The sequence below is a fragment of the Pristiophorus japonicus genome, chromosome 4, assembly GCF_044704955.1.
Source record: "Pristiophorus japonicus isolate sPriJap1 chromosome 4, sPriJap1.hap1, whole genome shotgun sequence".
Lineage (NCBI taxonomy): Eukaryota > Metazoa > Chordata > Chondrichthyes > Pristiophoridae > Pristiophorus > Pristiophorus japonicus.
The window spans coordinates 51,171,847-51,195,412 of NC_091980.1; positions in this window are offsets into that span (position 1 = coordinate 51,171,847).

Below are 23,566 nucleotides of genomic sequence, written 5' to 3' on the forward strand. Positions count from 1 at the left end.
AGTCCATCAGGCCCTGGGGATTTATCGGCCTTCAATCCCATCAATTTCCCCAACACAATTTCCCGACTAATAAAGATTTCCCTCAGTTCCCCCTCCTTACTAGACCCTCTGACCCCTTTTATATCCGGAAGGTTGTTTGTATCCTCCTTAGTGAATACCGAACCAAAGTACTTGTTCAATTGGTTTGCCATTTCTTTGTTCCCCGTTATGACTTCCCCTGATTCTGACTGCAGGGGACCTACGTTTGTCTTCACCAACCTTTTTCTCTTTACATACCTATAGAAACTTTTGCAATCCGCCTTAATGTTCCCTGCAAGCTTCTTCTCGTACTCCATTTTCCCTGCCCTAATCAAACCCTTTGTCCTCCTCTGCTGAGTTCTAAATTTCTCCCAGTCCCCAGGTTCGCTGCTATTTCTGGCCAATTTGTATGCCACTTCCTTGGCTTTAATACTATCCCTGATTTCCCTAGATAGCCACGGTTGAGCCACCTTCCCTTTTTTATTTTTACGCCAGACAGGAATGTACAATTGTTGTAATTCATCCATGCGGTCTCTAAATGTCTGCCATTGCCCATCCACAGTCAACCCCCTAAGTATCATTCGCCAATCTATCCTAGCCAATTCACGCCTCATACCTTCAAAGTTACCCTTCTTTAAGTTCTGGACCATGGTCTCTGAAATTACTGTTTCATTCTCCATCCTAATGCAGAATTCCACCATATTATGGTCACTCTTCCCCAAGGGGCCTCGCACAATGAGATTGCTAATTAATCCTCTCTCATTACACAACACCCAGTCTAAGATGGCCTCCCCCCTAGTTGGTTCCTCAACATGTTGGTCTAGAAAACCATCCCTTATGCACTCCAGGAAATCCTCCTCCACCGTATTGCTTCCAGTTTGGCTAGCCCAATCTATGTGCATATTAAAGTCACCCATTATAACTGCTACACCTTTATTGCATGCACCCCTAATTTCCTGTTTGATGCCCTCGCCAACATCCCTATTACTGTTTGGAGGTCTGTACACAACTCCTACTAACGTTTTTTGCCCTTTGGTGTCCTGCAGCTCTACCCATATAGATTCCACATCATCCAAGCTAATGTCTTTCCTAACTATTGCATTAATCTCCTCTTTAACCAGCAATGCTACCCCACCTCCTTTTCCTTTTATTCTATCCTTCCTGAATGTTGAATACCCCTGAATGTTGAGTTCCCAGCCCTGATCATCCTGGAGCCACGTCTCCGTAATCCCAATCACATCATATTTGTTAACATCTATTTGCACAATTAATTCATCCACCTTATTGCGGATACTCCTTGCATTAAGACACAAAGCCTTCAGGCTTGTTTTATTAACACCCTTTGTCCTTTTAGAATTTTGCTGTACAGTGGCCCTTTTTGTTCTTTGCCTTGGGTTTCTCTGCCCTCCACTTTTCCTCATCTCCTTTCTGTCTTTTGCTTTTGTCTCCTTTTTGTTTCCCTCTGTCTCCCTGCATTGGTTCCCATCCCCCTGCCATATTAGTTTAAATCCTCCCCAACAGCACTAGCAAACACTCCCCCTAGGACATTGGTTCCGGTCCTGCCCAGGTGCAGACCGTCCGGTTTGTACTGGTCCCACCTCCCCCAGAACCGGTCCCAATGCCCCAGGAATTTGAATCCCTCCCTGCTGCACCACTGCTCAAGCCACGTATTCATCTGCGCTATCCTGCGATTCCTACTCTGACTATCACGTGGCACTGGTAGCAATCCCGAGATTACTACTTTTGAGGTCCTACTTTTTAATTTAGCTCCTAGCTCCTTAAATTCGTTTCGTAGGACCTCATCCCTTTTTTTACCTATGTCGTTGGTACCAATGTGCACCACGACAACTGGCTGTTCTCCCTCCCATTTCAGAATGTCCTGCACCCGCTCCGAGACATCCTTGACCCTTGCACCAGGGAGGCAACATACCATCCTGGAGTCTCGGTTGCGGCCGCAGAAACGCCTATCTATTCCCCTCACAATTGAATCCCCTATCACTATCGCTCTCCCACTCTTTTTCTTGCCCTCCTGTGCAGCAGAGCCAGCCACGGTGCCATAAACTTGGCTGCTGCTGCCCTCCCCTGATGAGTCATTCCCCTCAACAGTACCCAAAGCGGTGTATCTGTTTTGCAGGGGGATGACCACAGGGGACCCCTGCACTACCTTCCTTGCACTACTCTTCCTGCTGGTCTTCCATTCCCTATCTGGCTGTGGACCCTTTCCCTGCGGTAAGACCAACTCACTACACGTGATACTCACGTCATTCTCAGCATCGTGGATGCTCCAGAGTAAATCCACCCTCAGCTCCAATTCCGTAACGCGGACCGTCAGGAGCCAGAGGTGGACACACTTCCCGCACACGTAGTCGTCAGGGACACCGGAAGTGTCCCTGAGTTCCCACATGGTACAGGAGGAGCATAACACCCGACCGAGCTCTCCTGCCATGTCTTAACTCTTAGATACACTTAACCTGGTAACAACAATGTTAAAAGTTACTGACCAATATAAGAAGAAAAAGAAAAACTACTCACCAATCACCAGCCAATCACTTACCCCCTAGGCTGTGACGTCACCTTTGTATCTTTGCCTTCTCCCTGTAGCTGCACCGGTACGTCTCTCGCCGACCCCGGACTCGCGCTGCTCCGAGCTCCCGCCTCCTCGACTGACTGCTCGAACTGCTCGACTCCCGCTGGCCTTTATAGGCCTCTCGCCGACCCCGGACTCGCGCTGCTCCGAGCTCCCGCCTCCTCGACTGACTGCTCGAACTGCTCGACTCCCGCTGGCCTTTATAGGCCTCTCGCCGACCCCGGACTCGCGCTGCTCCTCCCCCTGGTGCTCTGTGCCATCTTGTCCTGCAGAGAGAGAGGTTGAGAGTTCATGTTTCTCTTGAAAAGAAAAGTGCAGATATGTTTCTGTTTGTTGTGCAAATATTGAGAGTGAGAAACAAGAGGCAATGAGGATGGGAAAATTTTGAATTGAAAACCGGAGTTTAGTAAAGAAGCAGAGATGAGAGAACTGGTGATAGTGCAAGCTTGAAGAAAATAATGGTAGGGGCTGCTGTGAAGGGAGGAAGGAAGAGGTAAGTGTGTGTTTGTAATGATAATGAGAAATGGTGTAGTGTAGCCTTCTGCTGGGTAGTGATGGATGTGATCGAGGAGAGGGAATTGTTGAGAGTGGTGGTAACTGTTGCCAAGTGTTGTTGGGAGAGATGGAGAAATGAAGAGCTGTACCCACCCATACTGCTCTTGAGATGTCATTGAAGCGCTTCCAGAACTAAATCTAGGCCCTGGGGCTGATGCTTCTGACAATCTCAGCAATCTCTCTCCATGCCTGGTGGGTTTATTTATAAGAACACAATAAATAGGAGCAGGACTAGGCCTTATGGCCCCTTGAGCCTGCTCTGTCATTCAATAAGATCATGGCTGATCATCGACCTCAACTCCACTTTCCTGCCCAATCCCCATATCCCTTGATTCCCCTAGAGTTCAAAACTCAATCTCAGGCTTGAATATACTCAAAGACTCAGCATCCACAGCCCTCTGGGGCAGGGAATTCCAAAGATTCATAACCCTCTGAGTGAAGAAATTCATCCTCACCTCATCTTAAATGGCCTACCCCTTATCCTGAGACTAAGCCCCCTAGTTCTAGACTTCTCAGCCAGGGGAAACAACTTCTCAGCATCTACCCTGTCAACCCCCTTCAGAAAAATGTATGTTTCAATGCGATCACCTCTCATTCTTCTAAACTCCAGAGAGTACAGGCCCATTCTACACAATCTCTCATCATAGGACAGCCCTCTCATCCCAGGAATCAATCTAGTGAACCTTTGTTGCACCGCCTCCAAGGCAAGTATATCCTTCCATAGATAATGAGACCAAAACTGTGCACAGTACACTAGGTGTGGTGTCACCAAGGCCCTGTTCAAGTGTAGCAAGACTGCCTTGTTTTTATACTCCAACCCTCTTGCAATAAAGGTCAACATGCCATTTGCCTTCCTGATTGCTTGCTGTACCTGCATGCTAACTTTCTGTGTTTCTTGCACAAGGACACCCAAATCCTTAAAAGTTTTTCTCCGTTTAAAAGAATATTCTGTTTTGCTGTTCTTCCTATCAAAGTGAAGAACCTCACATTTCCCTACATTATACTCCATCTGCTACCTTACTGCACGTAATCTATCTATATCCATTTGCAGAATTTTTTTTGTGTTCTCCTCACAGTTTACTATCCCACCTAGCTTTATATCTATCATCAGCAAATTTGGATATATTACACTCGGTCCCCTCATCTAAATCATTAATATAGTTTGCAAATAGCTGAGTCCCCAGCCTTGATTCTTGTGGCACCCCACTAGTTACAACCTGCAAACCTGAAAAAGACCCGTTTATCCCTACTCTCTGTTTTCTGTCCATTAACCAATCCTCTATCCATGCTACTATATTACCCAACTCCATGAGCTCTTATCTTGTGCAGTAACCTATTATGTGGCACCTTATTGAATGCCTTTTGGAAATCCAAATATACTACATCCACTGGTTCCCCTTTATCTACCCTGCTAGTTACATCTTCAAAAAAACTCCAATAAATTTGTCAAACACGATTTCCCTTTCATAAAACCACATTGACTCTGCCTAATTATGTTATGATTCTCCAAGTACCCAGCTAAAACTTCCTTAACAATGGATTCCAGCATTTTCCCGGTAGTTCTGTATTTTCTCCCTCCCTCCTTTCATGAATAGCGGTATTACATTTGCTACCTTCCAATCCACTGAGACTGTTCTAGAATCTAGGGAATTTTGAAAGATCAATGCAACCACTATCTCTGAAGCCATCTCTTTTAGAACTCCAGGATATAGGCCATCAGGTCCAGAGGATTTATCGGCTTTTAGACCCATTAGTTTCTCTAGTACTTTTTCTCTACTTATATTAATTATGTTAAATTCCCCACCATTTTTGGTATGCTTTGTATGTTTTCTACTGTGAAGACAGATACAAAATAATTATTTAACGTTTCTGCCATTTCCTTATTCCCCATAATAATTTCTCCTGTCTCAGCCTCGAAGAGACAAACGTTTACTTTTGCTACTCTCTTCCTTTTTACATGTTTGTAGAAGCTCTTACCATCTGTTATTTCTTGCTAGTTTTCTCATAGTCTATTTTTTCCTTTTTATATCAATTTTTTGGTCATCCTTTGCTGGTTTCTGAAATGCTCCCAATCCTTAGGATTACTACTATTCTTTGCAACATTATAAGTTGCTTCTTTCAATCTAATGCTATCCTTAACTTCTATAGTTAGCCACGGATGGATCACTTTTCATGTGGAGTTTTTGTTTCTCAATGAAATGTATGTTTGTTGAGAATTATGAAATATTTTTTTAAATGCCAGCCATTGCTTTTCTACCGCCATATCTTTTAATCTATTTTTCAAATCTACCTTAGCCAACTCGCCCCTCAAACCTATGTAATTTGCTTTATTTAAGTTTAAGACTCTAGTTTCGGACTTAGGCAAGTCACTCCCAAACTTACCGTGAAATTCTATCATATTATGATCACTCTGCCCCAGAGGATTCTTTACTATGAGACTGCTGATTAGCCCTGTCTCATTACACAATACAAGATCTAAAATAGCCTGTTCCCTGGTTGGTTCCATGACGTATTATTCTAGGAAATTGTCCCGAATGCATTCCATGGTTCTTTTGGGATTCTCCTGACACTGGCTGGAAAGAAAACTTTATTCCTCACCTTGACCTCCCTCGTAAAGAGAGAACCCAATGGCTTACCTGCGACTCATGCTGAATCAGTTTCTTTCTCCACCACTCCAACAGTGAAATCCGTCAGAAGGGAATGCAACATCACTTTAAGAAATGCATTCCTGTTTTAAGTAGGCCTCTGGTGGGTGGAAACCCACTCATCTGATTACAACATGATCTGGGAGTTAATTTGACTTGATTTGCATCATTGTATAATATCTGTCACAAAAATGAGCAAATGTTTCTGACATAACTTTTGAAATACATATCATATATTCATATCTATGCTGCAGGGTCTAATAGAAACAGTTTAAAGCCGAGTGAGTAGTTTGAAATCAAAAGATATGTATTGTTACCAACTGTTGTAATAAAGAAGCATGACTGCCCATAAAATAGGACACACAAGGGAGGGGGAAGAATTTCTGGACAGTTTAATCTAGAATACAATCACACCCCAGAGGAAAGCAGAGGTTCAGGAAAGGGAGGGTGTGAATGTTAGGGAGCCGGGTAGCCGGGTTTTAGGAGAGGTTGAGAAGGAGGTCCCGCAGATACTGGTCCTGTCCAACAGGTACGATGTACTCGCTACCTGTGAGGACAAGGAGAAAGACTGCAGGGAGGACAGTTACAATGCAGACCAAGGCATCATGGCTCAGAAGGCTGTCCAAGACAGGGAAGAGCAGAATAGAAATGTGGTAGTGATAGGGGACTCTATAATTAGGGGGATAGATAGTGTCCTCTGCATCCAAGAATGAGAATTCTGAAGGGTGTATTGCCTACCTGGTGCCAGGATAAGGGCTATCTCATGGCGGCTGGAGAGGAACTTTGAAAAGTAGGGGGTGAATCCAGTTGTCGTGGTCCCTGTTGGAACAAACGACTTGGGTAGGAAGGGAGGAAGTCCTGCTGAAAGAGTATCAGGAGTTAGGCTCTTCATTAAAAAGCAGGACCTTGAGGGTAATACTCTCTAGATTATTGCCTGAGCCATGTGCAAGTTGACACGGAAGCAGACAGATGAGGAGAATTAACATGTGGCTAAAGGGCTGGTGTGGGAAAGTGGGGTTCCTTTACATGGGACACTGGGAACAGTTCTGGGACAGGAAGTGGCTGTACCGATGGGACGGGCTGCACCTAAACAGGGATGGGACCCATGTCCCAGCAGAAAGTAAATAGGGAGGTGGCAAAGGCTGTTAACTAGTAAGATGGGGGGGAGGGATCTACAAGAAACGTAATCAGCCTAAATTTAAACGTAACAGGAAAAGAGAGCATAGGAAAGAATAAAGTAAGTGAGCACATTGATGGCAAGGGAATAAATAGAGTTATTGAACAGGAGTCTAAAAAGATGGCTAACCATAAAGTGAAAGGAAATCCTATTAAAAATGAGTTAAACTGTCTGCACAGCAATGCACACAACGTCCGTAATAAAACAGGGGAGCTGGAGTCAATCATGCATTGTAAGGAACCAGACATAGTAGGGATTACTGAGACATGGCTACAGAAAAATCAGCACTGGGAATTAAACATTGCAGGGTATAACATATTTAGAAAAGATAGGGAGGGAAAAAGGGGAGGTGGAGAAGCTGTACTTATTAGGGGTAACATAATAGCTGTAGAAACAAATGACGCAGCTTTCAGCAAGACAAAAATAGAATCCATGTGGATAGAGATAAAAGATAATAAAGGATCAACCACACTAAGGCTACAGACCACCTAAAGTTGGAGGGAGTTGGAGGAAGAAATACGCAGACAAATTAGGAAAATGAGTAAAAAACCTAGAATAATAATCATGGGGGATTTCAACTACCCTGATATTAATTGGACAGAAGAGCTGGGTAAAGGGGATAAGGGACTGGAGTTCCTACAATGTGTACAGGACTCTTTTCTAACCCAATATGTAAAAAGCCCAACAAGGAAGGATTCACTATTGGATCTAGTTTTGGGGAATGAACCAGAGCAGATAAGAGAAGTAAAAGTAGGGGACCATCTAGGCAATAGTGACCATAATATCATACACTTTAAGATGATAATTCAGAAGGACATAAGTATGACGAAAATCAGGTTAATAGATTGGAGAAAAACTGATTTTGAGGGGCTGAGAGTAGAACTTGGGAAAATAAAATGGGCAACAATATTGGCAAACAACGATGTAGAACAGCAATGGGAAACATTTAAAACGGTGTTCAACAGAGTGCAATAAAAATATATTCCGCTAAAAGGAAATAACAAATTAAACACTACTGAGACTCCATGGATGAATAAAGCTATAAGGTTACAATTGAGGGGAATGAAAGAGGCATACATTATGTACATAGACAGCAGGGGAGTGCATAATAAGGGAGAATACGAAGAGATTGGGAGAGAAGTCAAAAAAACAATTAGGAAAGCAAAGAGGAACTATGAAATTAAATTATCAAGGAACATAAAGCAAAATAGTAAAATATTTTACAGGCACATCAATAAAAAAAGGAAGGTTGGGATGAGAATAGGGCCATTAAGGGATAGACAGGATAATATCACAGGTAATGATAGAGAGATGGCAGAAATATTAAATAATTATTTCACTTCAGTATTTACCAGGGAGACAGAACAGGTGGACATGACATTGGATGATGAGATTAGTAATGAGATAAGTGCATTTAAAATAAAAAGGGGAAATATTAAATAAATTGAGCAAACTCAAAGAGTTTGGTCTGGATGGATTGCATCCACACATTTTAAAATAATCCAGGGAAGGGATAGCAGAGGCATTACTACACATGTTTGATAATTCAATAGAAAATGGTGTAGTGCCAGTGGACTGGCTGAGTCAAGGTACAAGCAGCAGAATTGATTGCTAGCTGGCTTCAAGGCAGAGAGTAGGAGTAAAGGATAGCTATTCATAGTGACAGAAGGTGGGTAGTGGTGTCCCACAAGGATCAGTGCCGGGACCACTGTTGTTCACAATTTACATTAACGATTTAGATTTTGGAATCAAAAACCCAATTTCTGAATTTATGGATGACACCAAATTGGAGGAGGATAGTGAATACTGAGGAGGACTGCAACAAATTATAGGAGAACATTAATAAACTTGCAGAACGGGCATATAATTGGCAAATGAAATTCAACACAGATAAATGTGAGGTATTACATTTTGGTAGGAAGAATAGGGAGGTCACATTACTTGGAGGGTGAAAGTCTAGGTGGGGTAGAGGAACAAAGTGATCTTGGAGTAAAAATACACAAATCACTAAAGGTTGCGACACTGGTTAGCAAGGCCATAAAAAAAGCAAATCAAGCACTAGGGTTTATTTTTAGAGGGATAGAATTGAAAAGTAGGGAAGTTATGTTAAACCTGTATCGAACCTTGGTTAGACCACACTTGGAATACTGCATACAGTTCTGGTCGCCATGTCATAAAAAGGATATAGAGGCATTGGAGAAGATGCAGAGAAGATTTATAAGGATGCTACTAGAAACGCGAGGGTATACATATCAGGAAAATATGATCAAGCTGGATCTCTTGTCTCTTGAAAAAAGGCGGCTCAGGGGTGACCTAATAAAGGTCTTTAAAATTATGAAAGGTTTGATAGAGTGAATACAGAGAGAGTGTTTCCATTTGTGGAGAAGAGCATAACTGGAGGCCATCAATATAAGATAATCACCAAGAAATCCAAAAGGGAATTCAAAAGAAACTTTTATACCCAAAGAGTGGTGAGAATTTGGAACTTGCTACCACAGGGAGTGGTTGAAGCGAATAGTATCGATGCATTTAAGGGGAGGCAAGACAAGCATATGAGGGAGAAGGGAATAGAGGGTTATGCTGATAGATTTAGATGAGGAAAGATGAGAAGAGGTTCGAGTGGAGCATAAACGCCGACATGGACTGGTTGGGCCGAATGGCCTGTGTCTTGTGCTGTATATCCTTTGTAATCCCATACAGTGTGCATAACATTCAAATTAGCTCACATAACTTCACACAGAGTAAATTCATGTTTAAAAATACTATTGATTAAGAAATAATTCATATTACTTGAATTATTACCTTTTCTATTCCTTTATTCTTCTAAATATAATACTCAGCACTCATCATAGGCAGCCCCTTGGAATCGAGGAAGACTTGCTTCCACTCCTAAAGTGAGTTCTTTGGTGGCTGAACAGTCTAATACGAGAGCCACAGACCCTGTCACAGGTTGGACAGATATTCATCGGGGAAAGGTGAGGGGGGGGGGGGGGGAGAGGTGGCACTGATTTACCACATGCTCCTTCCACTGCCTGCGTCTGACCTCTTCACGCTCGCAGTGTTGAGATTCGAAGAGCTCAACGCCCTCCCGGATGCACTTTCTCCACCTAGGGCGGACTTCGGCCAGGGTCTCCCAGGTGTCAGTGGTGATGTCGCACTTCACTAGGGAGGCTTTGAGGGTGTCCTTGTAACGTTTCCGCTGCCCACCTTTGGCTCGTTTGCCATGAAGGAGCTCTGCATAGAGCAATTGCTTAGGGAGTCTCGTGTCTGGTATGCGAACTAAGTGGCCTGCCCAGCAAAGCTGATCGTGAGTGGTTAGTGCTTCAATGCTGGGGATGTTAGCCTGGGCAAGGACACTGATGTTGGTGCATCTGTCCTCCCAGGTGATTTGCAGGATCTTGTGGAGACATCGTTGGTAATATATCTCCAGCGACTTGAGGTGTCTTCTGTAAGTCGTCCAAGCCTCTGATCCATACAGGAGGGCAGGTATTATTACAGCCCGGTAGACCATGAGCTTGGTGGTAGATTTGAGGGCCTGGTCTTCGAACACTCTTTTCCTCAGGTGGCCGAAGGCTGCACTGGCGCACTGGAGGCGATGTTGAATCTCCGCATCAATGTCTGCCTTTGTTGAACAGAGGCTCCCGAGGTATGGGAAATGGTCCACGTTGTCGAGTGTCACGCCGTGAATCTTGATGACTGGGGGGTAGTGCTGTGCGGCGAGGGCAGGCTGGTTTGTCTTACGGATGTTAAGCGTGAGGCCCATGCTTTCATATGCCTCGGTAAAATACATCGATTATATCCTGGAGTTCAACCTTAAAAGGTGCGCAGACGCAGGTGTCGTTCCGCCTACTGCAGCTCAACGACAGAGGTTGGGATGATCTTGGACCTGGCCTGGAGGTGGTGTAGGTTAAACAGCTTCCCACTGATTCTGTAGTTTAGTTCCACTCCAGCGGGGAGCTTGTTGACAGTGAGGTGGAGCATGGCAGCGAGGAAGATTGAGAAGAGGGTTGGAGCGATGATGCAGCCCTGTTTGACCCCGGTTCGGATGTGGAATGGGTCTGTAAAGGATCCGCTGGTAAGGATCAGGGCCTGCATGTTGTTGTGGAGCAGGCGAAGGATGTTGACAAACTTTTGGGGGCACTCAAAATGGAGGAGGACGCTCCATAAGCCCTCACGGTCAACAGTGTCGAAGGCCTTTGTAAGATCGAAAAAGGCCATGTATAAGGGCTGGCGCTGCTCCCTGCATTTTTCCTGCAGTTGTTGTGCTGCAAAGATCATGTCTGTTGTTCCCCGTAGGGGACGGAATCCACACTGTGACTCCTCGGCCACAGGGAGAAGACGGTTGAGGAGAACTCTAGCAACAACCTTACCAATGGTTGATAGTCGGGAGATTCCCCTACTCAACAGTGATTGGGCTTTCTTCCCCTTCAGCGACCACTGGACCTCTCCTTCCCCGCTGATGACCTGGCCTCTTCTCCCCCAGCATATGGTGAGTACCATGGCTGTAAGCATGACCTTCCACTCAGCACTACTGTCTTTGAAAAATGTGTCTGACAAAGCATTTTTTTGAAAGAATGGAGCCAAGAGGCTCAGGCTTCATTTTGGTTAGGATGATCTGTTTCAAAAGGAAAAGATTTCAACAACAACAACAACAACTTGTAATTATATAGTGCCTTTAACATAGTAAATTGTCCCTAGACGCTTCACAGGAGTATTATGACATAAAACAATTTGGCATCGAGCAGCATAGGTAGAAATTAGCACAAAAGCTTGGTCAAAGAGGTAGGTTTTAAGGAGCATATTGAAGGAGGAAAGAGAGGTGGAGAGGCGGAAAGATTTAGGCAGGGAGTTCCAGAGCTTGGGGCCTAGGCAACAGAATGATTAAGAGAGGGAACATAGATTATGAAAGTAAACTAGCATGTAATATAAAAACAGATAGTAAAAGTTTCTACATGTACATAAAAAGGAAAAGAGTGGCTAAAGTAAATGTTGCTCCCCTAGAGATGAGACTGGGGAATTAATAATGGAGAACAGGGAAATGGCAGAGATGTTGAACAAATATTTTGTATCGGTTTTCATGGTAGAAGACACTAAAAACATCCCAATAGTGGATAATTAAGGGGCTATAGGTAGGGAGGAACTTAACACAATCACTATCACTAATGAAGTAGTACTAGGTAAAATAATGGGACGAAAGGCGGACAAGTCCCCTGGACCTGATGGCTTACATCCTAGGGTCTTAAGAGAAATGGCTGCAGAGAAAGTAGATGCATTGGTTGTAATCTACCAAAATTCCCTGGATTCTGGGGCGGTCCCAGCAGATTGGAAAACCGCAAATATAACGCCCCTATTTAAAAAATGAGACAGACAAAAAGCAGGGAACTATAGACCAGTTAGCCTAACATCTGTCGTTGGGAAAATGCTGGAGTCCATTATTAAGGAAGCAGTAGTGGGACATTTGGAAAAGCATAATTCAATCAAGCAGAGTCAGCATGGTTTTATGAAAGGGAAATCATGTTTTGACAAATTTTCTGGAGTTCTTGGAGGATGGAACCAATGGATGTAGTGTATTTGGATTTCTAGAAGGCATTCGATAAAGTGCCACATAAGAGGTTACTGCACAAGATAAAAGCTCATGGGGTTGGGGGTAATATATTAGCATGGATAGTGGATTGGCTAATTAACAGAAAACAGAAAGTCGGGATAACTAGGTAATTTTCCGGTTGGTAAACAGTAGCTAGTTGGGTGCCGCAGGGAGCGTTCTGGGTCCTCAACTATTTACAATCTATAGTAATAACTTGGATGAAGGGACCGAGTGTATTATAGCCAAGTTTACTGATGATACAAAGATGGGCAAATTGTGAGCAGGACACACAAAATCTGCAAAGGGATATAGACAGGCTAAGTGAGTGGGCAAAAATTTGGCAGATGGTGTATAATGTGGAAAAATGTGATGTTATCCACTTTGGCAGAAATAACAGAAAAGCAAATTATAATTTAAATGGAGAAAAATTGCAAAGTGCTGCAGTACATAGAGACCTGGGGGTCCTTGTGCATGAAACACAAAAAGTTAGTATGCAGATACAGCAATAATCAAGAAGGCAAATGGAATGTTGGCCTTAATTGCAAGGAGGATAGAGTATGAAAGCAGAAAAGTCCTGCTACAACTGTACAGGGTATTGGTGAGGCCACACCTGGAGTACAGCGTACAGTTTTGGTCTCTGTATTTAAGGAAGGATGTACTTGCATTGGAGGCTGTTCAGAGAAGGTTCACTAGGTTGACTCTGGAGATGAGGGGGTTGACTTATGAAGATAGATTGAGTAGGTTGGGCCTATACACATTGGAGTTCAGAAGAATGAGAGGTGATCTTATTGAAACATAATATAATGAGAGGGCTCGACAAGGTGGATACAGAGAGGATAATTTCACTCATAGGGGAAACTAAAACTAGGGGACATAGGGCTAGAACTCCACTTTTTTTGCATGCATAACGCCCATTTTACCGCTGAAATGACGTATAACGCCCATATATCGCCCATTTTGGCACAAAATGGAAACTGACGGGCTTTTTTAGGAAACTTATCACAGAGCATTATTTTCCCAATGTGCTAACGCCAGGAAAAAATATTACTGCCCGCCCACTTTTTTGGGGCGGAATCAGCAGAATGGTCAAAATCAACGGCCATAACATCGCCCAGCGTTACTTTCCGCACGGAATTAACGCCGAGATTCAATATGAATGCCCGCCCACTGTTTTTTGTTGTAAAGAGCATATTTACCCAAAATAGTGATCATGGAAATCGCTCATCGTCAATTTCACCACCTCGCACACATATCGCCCACAATATCACTCGCTCAAAAAACCGGCCACAAAAAGTGGAACTAACCGGAATGAACGTCAGTGGTGTGGCTGTCATTTGTTAAATCCCACTCTTACGTGAGGAGCTAATATCTGAAAGCTTTGCCTGAAAGAGCGCTGATGTGGGTGACAACGCTGACATACTGCTGTGTGTATGCAGCTCAAAGTGGTGCCCATCACTTTGGTGCCAGTTAAAGTTTATATTGATTGAAGTTAAGTTGTATTTACCTTTCACGGTAAGGAATCACCAGTGTGTAATGGTGCAGCTGTCTGAGACAATGTGCAACAAGGTTATGTTCAATAACAAAAGTTTAATACCAACATTGGTCTGAAATCATCAGTACCACAGCCAATAATACCCAACCCCCACCCACACCCCACTTTTTCCACCATTGACATAAATCACATGTTCGACATAAATCACATGTTCAACATGTCCAGCAACACAGAATACAAAGGAAATGCAGGAGCGTGGTCCCCAGCCCCCATTGCAACAAATTGCATACACACAGATGGAGATATAACACAGCCATCACCTGCGCACATGCACCTCACTTTCCTTCCCCCCTCTCCTTCTTCTCCCCACCTCTACCCCTTCCTCTCTTCGCTCCACGGCGCCTGGCCAAGGAGCTCCTCAGGCGGTGCCTCATTGCAGGGGATGAAGGCAGATGCGGTGGTTGCACGGGTACGGGAGCGGGGGTTGCCGAGGTGGCAACATTCTCTGATGCAGAAACAGGTTCTTGGTCCTTGCTCTCATCTGTCATTCGCAGTGGTGGTATGGAACCTAGGGGTGGAGTGCCGCGCTCGGGGACCACTGGGAGGTCTGTGGCAGCAGTGTTCCTGCTATCACATCGAGGGACTCCGCCATGTGTGGAATGTACTCGGTCATGGTGGCCAGCTGTCGGGATATGCCCCCCAATGCCTCTTGGACAACTGTACCATCTCTCCGCTGTCATGTTGCGCTCGTAGAACAGACCTGCCGTGTCCACGTGGCCTCCGCGGGATCAGCGCCATCCTGGGGACAAATGGGGTGCCCTGTGGAGAGGTGCTTGGGGCCGGTACTTCCAGAGTGGAGGCGGAATGACCTGAGGACCACTAAATAGCCTTGGGTGGAATGGCCTCTGGAGTGATGCAGGTTCTTCGAAGTATGCGCTCTCATCCGTTGAGGACAGACCCAGCGGATTGACGGGCGAGAATTGAAGCTCCTCAGCACCAGATGTAGTAGGATCGTCCGCCGACTCCTGCCCTGCGCCCCCCACCTTCTGGCCTCTGTGGTCTTGTCTGGGGCCGCCATGCTGGCTGAGTTGCAAAACACAAATGAGATTATTAGAGGAGAAGGGGGTGCTAGGGTGACAAGGTAAGTCCAGCGCTACACACAGCATATGCACGACAAAAGCACCACCACTCTCAAAATCATCACAGACATCACATTTCATGACCATCAACACATTATGCATGGCAATGATTTTCATTAGGATAGCATTATTTCTATGACACTTTTAGAAATCATCTATCATATATGATTGTTCAGATATGAGTGGGTGTGGCATCGATAGACTTTACATGATGCAATGGTGTAAGCTTTACTCACATCACTTCAGGGTCTGCAGATGTGTCCGTGGCTGTCTGGGGGTGCTTCCCCATGAGTGCGAGCTCTCGCTCCTCCATCTCTGTGATGTTGCTGGGGACTGGCGGCCCCCCACCCGTTCGCCTCTGCACGGACCTCATCGTCGATAGCTTCTTCTGTAAAAGGTGACAGGATGACATGGCATGAGATCATTGCGTGATATCATTGCTAGGTACTGTCACTTAGACTGATACAACAAATAACCGACAGATGTAATCATGATTATTATGATTATTATCATTCTTTACTTAAAGATGTACACCGTGACCGCAGGCTTTGAGTAAAACATTCCTGGTAAAAGTGCAAAACCTCACATCTGCTGATAGTCACTCATAACTGTTACAAATCAAATTATATAAATACATAAGTACATATAAATCAATGTAATACTTACTCTTGCCGATCCCACAAGGTCGTTCCATTGTTTGCAGCATTGGTTGCCCTCACGCACCTAATTGGTCGCCGACGAGACCACCTCTGCTATCTCGGTCCATATCCTCTGTTAGGCCTGGTGGGCTTCCCACGCCCTCCCTGTGTTAAATCACCCCAGCATGAGTCGACCTCCTGCAGGAGGGAGGCATTTGCCTCGTCCGAGAACCTCCTGGCTCTTTTGCGGCCTCCAATGTGCTCCTCTCCCACCTCACTGCTCTCTCCAGCTTCAGTCTCCAAGTGCTGTGATGCCTCCTCCTCTCTCTCCATTATAGGGCAAATTCAGTCAAATATGAGGCTGGTAACAGCCAATTTTTGTTTGCCTACTTGCTGTGAAGCTCTAAAGTCTCCCTCCTTCCTCCCAAAGCAGCCACACCACACCCAGCCACGCCTTCAGTCCCTCTGAGCTCCCACTCTCGCTGTCTCCTCTTCTGCGCATGTCATGGTGACCCTTGACCTCCAGAATCACTGGAATCGAGCATTGCCATGCCGTTGCTAAGGACGGCCACACTTTACGGCAGAAGGTCAAAAAAATTTAACGCTACCGCTCATTTCATATCGCTCGCGGTAACGGCCATTTTCAAAAATGTAAACTAGGTGTTTTGAAAATGGGTGAGAAACCAGCGATCTGAAAACCCTTTTTTAACTCCCATGCCAGAAATAACGCCCATTTTTGGGTGATAAGCACAAAAGTGGAGGTTCTAGAGATTTAGAATAAGGAGCCGCCCATTTAAAACTGAGATGAGAAGAAATTTTGTCTCTTGGAAAGTTGTAAATCTATGGAATTCTCTGCCCCAGACAGCTGTGGAGGCTGGGTCATTGAATATATTTAAGGCTGAGATAGACAGATTTTTGAGTGATAAGGGAGTAAAGGGTTATGGGGAGCGGGCAGGGAAGTGGAGCTGATTCTTTGATCAGCTCAGCCATGATCTTATTGAATGGCGGAGCAGGCTCGAGGGGCCAAATGGCCTACTCCTGCTCCTTTTCTTATGTTCTTATGTTCTAAGGCATGGCCACCAATGTTTGAGTGATTATAATCAGCGATGCTCAGGAGGGCAGAATTAGAGGAGCACAGACATCTCAGGGGGTTGTGGGGCTTGAGGAGATTATAGAGATAGGGAGAGGTGAGGCCATGGAGGGATTTGAAAATAAGGATGAGAATTTTGAAATCGAGACATTGCTTAACCAGAAACCAATGTAGGGTCAGCAAGCACAGAGGTGATGGGTGATGGGTGACCGGGACTTGGTGCGAGTTAGGACATGGGCAGCCAAGTTTTGGATCACCTCTAGTTTACATAGAATAGAATGTGGGAGCCAGGAGTGCATTGTAATCGTCAATTCTAGAGTTAACAACTGCTTTGATGAGTGTTTCAGCAGCGGATGAGCCGAGGCAACGGCGGAGACAGGCGATGTTACGGAGGTGGAAATAGTTGGTCTTAGTTATGCTGCGGATATGTGGTGGAAAGCTTAAACGTGACACCAAGGTTGCGAATAGCCTGGTTCAGCCTGAGACAAATGTTGGGAAGAGGGATGGAGTTAATGGCTAGGGAATGGATTTTGTGGCGGGGACCTAAAACAATGGCTTCGGTCTTCTCAATATTGAATTGGTGAAAATTTCTGCACATCCAGAACTGGATGTCGGTCAAGCAGTTGGACAATTTAGAGACTGTGGAGGGACCGAGGGAAGTGGTGGTGAGTTAGAGCTGGGTGTCATCAGTGTACATGTGGAAACTGACGCTGTGCTTTTGGATGATGTCGCCAAGGGGCAACATGTAGATGAGAAATAGGAGGGGACCAAGGATAGATTCAAGGGGGACACCAGAGGTAACAATGTGGGGGCGGGAAGAGAAGCTGCTGCAGTTGATTTTCTGAGTACGGTTAGATCGGTAAGAAGGGAACAAGACAAGTGCAGTCCCACCCAGCTGGTCGACAATGGAGAGGCGTTGGAGAAGGATAGAGTGGTCAACCGAGTCAAAGACTGCAGACAAGTCAAGAAGTATGAGGAGGGATAGTTTGCCTTTTTTACAGTCACAAAGGATGTAATTTGTGACTTTGATGAGAGCCGTTTCGGTACTGTGGCAGGCGCGGAATCCCGATTGGAGGGATTCAAACATGGAATTGCGGGAAAGATGGGCATGGAGCTGGGAGGCGAAAACACGTGTCAGGACTTTGGAGAGGAAAGGGAGGTTGGAGATGGGGTAGTTTGCAAGGATGGTGGGGTTGAGGGTTGATTTTTTGAGGAGAGGTGTGAGGCCAGAAGATTTAAGGGAGAAGGGTGAATACTGGAGGAGAGAGAACCATTAACAATGTCAGCTATGAGACAATTTATCTTTAGACTGATGTGCATTATAGTTACAATTTTGGGAGAGGAGGACTGACTATAGTTGTAAAAATGCAAAATATATTCATTGTTCTAATGGTAAGGTACTAGTAGGGCAAATACGCAAGAGGAAAATCACAGGTATTATTAGAAAGTACTTGTGATGTAAGCATAGAAACATAGAAAATAGGTCCAGGAGTAGGCCATTTGGCCCTTGGGGCTTGTACCACCATTCAATAAGATCATGACTGATCATTCACCTCAGTACCTCTTTCCTGCTTTCTCTCCATACCCCTTGATCCCTTTAGCCGTAAGGGCCATATCTAACTCCCTCTTGAATATATCCAATGAACTGGCATCAACAACTCTCGGCAGTATGGAATTCCACATGTTAACAACTCTCTGAGTGAAGAAGTTTCTCCTCATCTCAGTCCTAAATGGCTTATCCCTTATCCTTAGACTGTGTCCCCTGGATCTGGACTTCCCCAACATCGGGAACATTCTTCCTGCATCTAACCTGCTCAGTCCTGTCAGAATTTTATATGTTTCTATGAGATCCCCTCTCATCCTTCTAAGCTCCAGTGAATACAGGCCCAGTCGATCCAGTCTCCCCTCATATGTCAGTCCTGCCATCCTGGGAATCAGTCTGGTGAACCTTCGCTGCACTCTCTCAATAGCAAGAACGTCCTTCCTCAGATTAGAAGACCAAAACTGAACACACTATTCCAGGTGAGGCCTCACCAAGGCCCTGTACATCTGCAGTAAGACCTCCCTATTCCTATACTCAAATCCCCTAGCTATGAAGGCCAACGTATCATTTGCCTTCTTCACCGCCTGCTGTATCTGCATGCCAACTTTCAATGACTGATGTACCATGACACCCAGGTCTCGTTGCACCTCCCCCTTTCCTAATCTGTCGCCATTCAGATAATATTCTGCCTTCGTGTTTTTGCCACCAAAGTGGATAACCTCACATTTATCCACATTATACTGCATCTGTCATGCATTTGCCCACTCAACTAACCTGTCCAAGTCACCCTGCAGCCTCTTAGCGTCCTCCTCACAGCTCACACCGCCTCCCAGCTTAGTGTCATCTGCAAACTTGGAGATATTACACTCAATTTCTTCATCTAAATCATTAATGTATATTGTAAATAGCTGGGGTCCCAGCACTGAGCCCTGCAGCAACCCACTAGTCACTGCCTGCCATTCTGAAAAGGACCCGTTTCTCCCGACTCTCTGCTTCCTGACTGCCAACCAGATCTCTATCCACGTCAGTACATTACCCCTAATACCATGTGCTTTAATTTTACCCACTCATTTCTTGTGTGGGACCTTGTCAAAAGCCTTTTGAAAGTCCAAATACACCACATCCACTGGTTCTCCCTTATCCACTCTACCAGTTACATCCTCAAAAAATTCCAGAAGATTTGTCAAGCATGATTTTCCTTTCATAAATCTATGCTAACTTGGACCAATCCTGTCACTGCTTTCCAAATGTGCTGCTATTTCAACTTTAATAATTGATTCCAACATTTTCCCCACTACTGATGTCAGGCTAACTGGTCTATAATTATCTGTTTTCTCTCTTCCTCCTTTCTTAAAAAGTGGTGTTACATTAGCTACCCTCCAGTCCATAGAAACTAATACAGAGTTGATAGACTGTTGGAAAATGATCACCAATGCATCCACTATTTCTATGGCCACTTCCTTAATTACTCTGGGATGCAGGCTATCAGGCCCCGGGGATTTATCGGCCTTGAATCCCATCAATTTCCCGAAAACAATTTCCCGCCTAATAAGGATTTCCTTCAGTTCCTCCTTCTCACTAGACTCTCGGTCCCCTAGTATTTCCGGAAGGTTATTTGTGTCTTCCTTTGTGAAGACAGAACCAAAGTATTTGTTTAACTGGTCCACCATTTCTTTGTTCACCATTATAAATTCACCTGAATCTGATTGCAAGGGACCTACGTTTGTCTTCACTAATCTTTTTCTCTTCACATATCTATAGAAGCTTTTGCAGTCAGTTTTTATGTTCCCAGCAAGCTTCCTCTCATACTCTATTTTCCCCCTCATAATTAAACCCTTTGTCCTCATCTGCTGAATTATAAAATTCTCCCAGTCCTCAGGTATGCTGCTTTTTCTGGCCAATTCATATGCTTCTTCCTTGGATTTAACACTATCCATAATTTCCCTTGTTAACTACGGTTGAGCCTCCTTCCCCATTTTATTTTTACTTCAGACAGGGACGTACAATTATTGAAGTTCATCCATGTGATCTTTAAATGTTTGCCATTGCCTATCCACCGTCAACCCTTTAAGTGTCACTCGCCAGTCTATTCTAGCCAATTCACGTCTCATACCATCAAAGTTACCTTTCCTTAAGTTCAGGACCCTAGTCTCTGAATTAACTGTGTCACTCTCCATCTTAATAAAGAATTCCACCATATTATGGTCATTCTTCCCCAAGGGACCGCACAACAAGATTGCTAATTAGTCCTTTCTCATTACACATCACCCAGTCTAGGATGGCCAGCCCTCTAGTTGGTTCCTTGACACATTGATCTAGAAAACCATCCCTAATACACTCCAGGAAATCCTCCTCCATCGCATTGCTACCAGTTTGGTTAGCCCAATCTATATGTAACGGACGTGGTGAGACAACGCGTTCAATGTTTATTGTTTATCGATAAATGGAGGCAACCGAGCAAAATGATTTAGAGAAGGGGTTATTCCGCCAGCTGTCTTGAACCCTCCCCCTTTCTTTAAATTGTCACACAGTTGTCCGACATCCTCTACTGGATGAACAGAAACTCCCTTCATCCAAATATTGAGAAAACCAAGTAATTGTTTTTTTTTTATTCGTTCTTGAGATGTGATCATTGTTGGCAAGGCCAGCATTTATTGCCCATCCCTAGTTGCCCTTGAGGAGGTGGTTTGTGAGCCGCATTCTTGAACTGCTACAGTCGTGTGGTGAAGGTACTCTCATAATGCTTTTAGGGAGGGAGTTCCAGATTTTGACCCAGCGACAATGAAGGAAGGGCAATATATTTCCAATTCAGGATGGTGTGTAACTTGGAGGGGAACTTGCAGGTGATGGTGCCCCCATGCACCTGCTGCCCTTATCCTTCTAGATGGTAGAGGTCGTGGGTTTGGGAGGTGCTGCCGAAGAAGCCTAGACGAGTTGTTGCAGTGCATCTTATAGATGGTACACAGCAGCTACGGTGTGGAGAGTGAATGTTGAAGGTGGTGGATGGGGTGCCAATCAAGCGGGCTGCTTTGTCCTGGATGGTGTCAAGCTTCTTGAGCTGCACTCATCCAGACAAGTGTAGAGTATTCCATCATATTCCTGACTTGCACCTTGTCGATGGTGGAAAGGCTTTTGGGGAGTTAGGAGGTGAGAAATACCCAGCCTGTGACCTGCTCTTGTAGCCACAGTATTTATGTGGCTGGTCCAGTTATGTTTCTCATCAATGGTGACCCCAGGATTTTCTGGGGGGAGGGGTATTTGGCATTGGTAATGCTGTTGAATGTCAAGAGGCAGTGGTTAGACCCTCTCTTATTGGTGATGGCCATTGCCTGGCACTTGTGTGGAGCGAATGTTACTTTCTACTCATCAGCCCAAGCCTGAATGTTGTCCAGCTCTTGCTGTAGGTGGGCAATGACTGCTTCATTATCTGGGGAGTTGCCAATGGAACTGAACACTGTGTAATCTTCAGCAAACATCCCCACTTCTGATATTATGATGGAGGGAAGGTCATTGCAGCTGAAGATGGTTGGGCCTAGGACCCTGCCCTGAGGAATTCCTGCAGCGATGTCCTGGGGCTGAGATGATTGAGCTCCAACAATCTCAACCATCTTCCTTTGTGCTAGGTATGACTCCAGCCAGTGGAGAGATTTCCCCTGATTCCCATTGACTTCAATTTTACTTGGGCTCCTTCATGTCAAACTCGGTCAAATGCTGCCTTGATGTCAAGGGTAGTCACACTCCGCTCACCTCTGGAATTCAGCTGTTTTGCCCATATTTGGACCAAGGCTGGAATGAGGTCTGGAGCCGTGTGGTCCTGACGGAACCCAAACTGAGCATCAGGTGAGCAGGTTATTGGTGACTAAATACTGCTTGATAGTACTGTCGACGACACCTTCCATCACTTTGCTGATGATTGAGAGTCGACTGATGGGGCGGTAATTGGCCAGATTGGATTTGTCCTGCTTTTTGTGGACTGGACATATCTGGGCAGTTTTCCACATTGTCAGGTAGACCCAGTATTGTAGATATACTGGAACAGCTTGGCTAAAGGCACAGTTAGTTCTGGAGCACAAGTGTTCAGCATGACAGCTGGGATGTTGTCAGGGCCCAAAGCCTTTGCTGTATCCAATGCGCTCAGCCGTTTCTTGATAGCACGTGGAGTGAAACGAATTGGCTGAAGTCTCATTTATGTTGTTGTGTGGACGTCAGGAAGAGGCTGATATCGGTCATCAATTTGGCACTTCTGGCTGAGGATGGTTGCAAACACTACAGCCTTGTCTTTTGTACTTGTGTGCTGAGCTCCGCCATCATTAAACATGGGGATATCCATGGAGCCTCCTCCTCCAATTATTTGTTTAATTGCCCACCACCATTCATGACTGGATGTGGCAGGACTGCAGAACTTTGATCTGATCCCCATGTCAAACTCCGTTCCATAGCCACCAACACCATCCCTGGCCCTGGCAACTGTCTGAGGCCATTCGCAACCTTGGTGTGTTGTATTTGACCCCGAGATGAGCTTCTGACCATCTACCCCCTCATCACCAAGATCGCCTACTTCCTCTTCGGTAACATCGCCCGACTCTGCCTCTTCCTTATCCTCAGCTCCTCTGCTACTGAAATCCTCATCCAGGGCTTTGTTACCTCTAGAGTTGACTATTCCAATGCTCTCCTGGCTGGCCTCCCATCTTCCACCCTCCGTAAACTTGAGCTCATTCAAACTCTGCTGCCCATATCTTAACTCGCACCAAGTTCCATACATTCATCACCCCTGTGCTTGCTGACTTACATTGGCTCCCGGTCCGTCAAGGCCTCAATTTTAAAATTCTCATCCTTGTTTTCAAATCTCTCCATGACCTCAGCCCTTCCTATCTCTGTAACCTCCTCCAGCCCCACAATCCTCTGAGATCTCTGCACGTCTTGAATTACGGCCTTTTGCTTATTCCCTATTTTCACCATTGGTGGCCATGCTTTCAGCTGCCTGAGGCCTGAGCTCTGGAATTCCCCCCCGAAACCTCTCCACCTCTCTACCTCTCTCTCCTCCTTTACAATACTCCTAAAAATCTATCTTTTTGACCAAACTTTTGGTCATCTGACC